Below are 2,500 nucleotides of genomic sequence, written 5' to 3'. Positions count from 1 at the left end.
ATTACAACTTCGTTTCTACCAGTATAAAGGTTTTTTGAGCGATGACCTCCAGAAGTATAGTTGAATGTTGATTGTTTAATACAGCTGAATGTGCGACAGGTCTTTCCAAGCATGGCCTACGACCATCTCACCCTGAATGCGCGCGATCTCGTTTGATCTCGGAAGCTAAGCAGAGTCGAGCATGGTGAGTACTTGGATGGGAGACTGCCTGGGAATACCAGGTGTTGTAGGCTTTTGCATTGTTGTATCTGGATGGGTCGCTTTTTACACTTCGACTCATCCAGTGAGTGCACCTGCCAATTTCAAGTCGATATGGTGTACTGCATTGGGATCAATATTTTTTGTAATATAATGTTTGATGCCACTCTTTCGGGGCTCAACCAGGAGCTCAGAAACAGGTCCCTGCAGAGTGGGCTGGTAGGACAAGTCTCTGCGCTGTCTATTACTGATTTTATACACCCAACAGCACGAGATTTCACTTCGTTAAAGTATTGAAAGGGGACGGACGGACGGACACATTAATCTATTGCAGGCTGGTACACTCAGTTTACAACTTCGTTTCTACCAGTATAAAGGTTTTTTGAGCGATGACCTCCAGAAGTATAGTTGAATGTTGATTGTTTAATACATCTGAATGTGCGACAGGTCTTTCCAAGCATGGCCTACGACCATATCACCCTGAATGCGCCCGATCTCATCTGATCTCGGAAGCTAAGCACGGTCGAGTCTGGTTAGTACTTGCATGGGAGACTGCCTAGGAATACCAGGTGTTGTAGGCTTTTGTATATTTGGATCTGGATGGCACGCTTTTTACACTTCGACTCATGCAGTGAGTGCACCTGTCAATTTCACGTCGATATGGTGTACTGCATTGGGATCAATATTTTTTGTAAAAAACTGTTTGATGCCACTCTTTCGGGGCTAAACCAGGATCTCAGAATAAACGTTTTCACGAGCGATGACCTCCAGGAGTATAGTTGAATGTTGATTGTTTTATACATATGAGTGTTCGACAGGTCTCTGCAAGCACGGCCTACGACCATATCACCCTGAATGCGCCCGATCTCGTCTGATCTCGGAAGCTAAGCATGGTCGAGCCTGGTTAGTACTTGGATGGGAGACTGCCTGGGAATACCAGGTGTTGTAGGCTTTTGCATTATTGTATCTGGATGGGTCGCTTTTTACACTTCGACTCATCCAGTGAGTGCACCTGCCAATTTCAAGTCGATATGGTGTACTGCATTGGGATCAATATTTTTTGTAATATAATGTTTGATGCCATTCTTTCGGGGCTCAACCAGGAGTTCAGGAACAGGTCCCTGCAGAGTGGGCTGTTAGGACAAGTCTCTGCGCTGTCTATTACTGATTTTATACACCCAACAGCACGAGATTTCACTTCGTTAAAGTATTGAAAGGGGACGGACGGACGGACACATTAATCTATTGCAGGCTGGTACACTCAGATTACAACTTCGTTTCTACCAGTATAAAGGTTTTTTGAGCGATGACCTCCAGAAGTATAGTTGAATGTTGATTGTTTAATACAGCTGAATGTGCGACAGGTCTTTCCAAGCATGGCCTACGACCATCTCACCCTGAATGCGCGCGATCTCGTTTGATCTCGGAAGCTAAGCAGAGTCGAGCATGGTGAGTACTTGGATGGGAGACTGCCTGGGAATACCAGGTGTTGTAGGCTTTTGCATTGTTGTATCTGGATGGGTCGCTTTTTACACTTCGACTCATCCAGTTAGTGCACCTGCCAATTTCACGTCGATATGGTGTACTGCATTGGGATCAATAATTTTTTGCAAAATACTGTTTGATGCCACTCTTTCGGGGCTAAACCAGGAGCTCAGAATAAACGTTTTCACGAGCGATGACCTCCAGGAGTATAGTTGAATGTTGATTGTTTTATACATATGAGTGTTCGACAGGTCTCTGCAAGCACGGCCTACGACCATATCACCATGAATGCGCCCGATCTCGTCTGATCTCGGAAGCTAAGCATGGTCGAGCCTGGTTAGTACTTGGATGGGAGACTGCCTGGGAATACCAGGTGTTGTAGGCTTTTGCATTGTTGTATCTGGATGGGTCGCTTTTTACACTTCGACTCATCCAGTTAGTGCACCTGCCAATTTCACGTCGATATGGTGTACTGCATTGGGATCAATATTTTTTGTAATATAATGTTTGATGCCACTCTTTCGGGGCTCAACCAGGAGCTCAGAAACAGATCCCTGCAGAGTGGGCTGGTAGGACAAGTCTCTGCGCTGTCTATTACTGATTTTATACACCCAACAGCACGAGATTTCACTTCGTTAAAGTATTGAAAGGGGACGGACGGACGGACACATTAATCTATTGCAGGCTGGTACACTCAGTTTACAACTTCGTTTCTACCAGTATAAAGGTTTTTTGAGCGATGACCTCCAGAAGTATAGTTGAATGTTGATTGTTTAATACATCTGAATGTGCGACAGGTCTTTCCAAGCATGGCCTA

At 45.0% G+C, this 2,500-nt stretch overlaps 4 non-coding genes and 2 pseudogenes across 4 annotated transcripts in view; all 6 read left to right on the top strand.

The window, feature by feature from the left end:
• The first annotated feature begins 114 nt into the window (after positions 1–114).
• LOC142928263 (5S ribosomal RNA) lies at positions 115–233 on the top strand (annotated as a pseudogene).
• Positions 234–660: 427 nt separating this feature from the next.
• Positions 661–779, top strand: LOC142927169 (5S ribosomal RNA). The gene has a single exon (XR_012944094.1). It is a non-coding gene; the product is annotated as a 5S ribosomal RNA (ribosomal RNA).
• Positions 780–1,031: 252 nt separating this feature from the next.
• LOC142927651 (5S ribosomal RNA) lies at positions 1,032–1,150 on the top strand. Its single transcript, XR_012944574.1, has one exon. It is a non-coding gene; the product is annotated as a 5S ribosomal RNA (ribosomal RNA).
• Positions 1,151–1,577: 427 nt separating this feature from the next.
• On the top strand, positions 1,578–1,696 carry LOC142928262 (5S ribosomal RNA; annotated as a pseudogene).
• Positions 1,697–1,949: 253 nt separating this feature from the next.
• LOC142925740 (5S ribosomal RNA) lies at positions 1,950–2,068 on the top strand. The gene has a single exon (XR_012942663.1). It is a non-coding gene; the product is annotated as a 5S ribosomal RNA (ribosomal RNA).
• Positions 2,069–2,495: 427 nt separating this feature from the next.
• The window catches only part of LOC142927258 (5S ribosomal RNA), a 119-nt gene continuing 114 nt past the window's right edge, over positions 2,496–2,500 (top strand). The window contains exon 1 of the ribosomal RNA XR_012944183.1: positions 2,496–2,500. This exon is cut by the window's right edge and continues 114 nt beyond it. This is a non-coding gene — a ribosomal RNA (5S ribosomal RNA).

This window comes from Petromyzon marinus, chromosome 23, assembly GCF_048934315.1.
Source record: "Petromyzon marinus isolate PM22_M1 ecotype Great Lakes invasive population chromosome 23, UKy_Petmar_22M1.pri1.0, whole genome shotgun sequence".
Lineage (NCBI taxonomy): Eukaryota > Metazoa > Chordata > Hyperoartia > Petromyzontiformes > Petromyzontidae > Petromyzon > Petromyzon marinus.
Note: the sequence above shows the minus strand (reverse complement) of the source record. Positions and strands in the feature narration are given on the sequence as shown.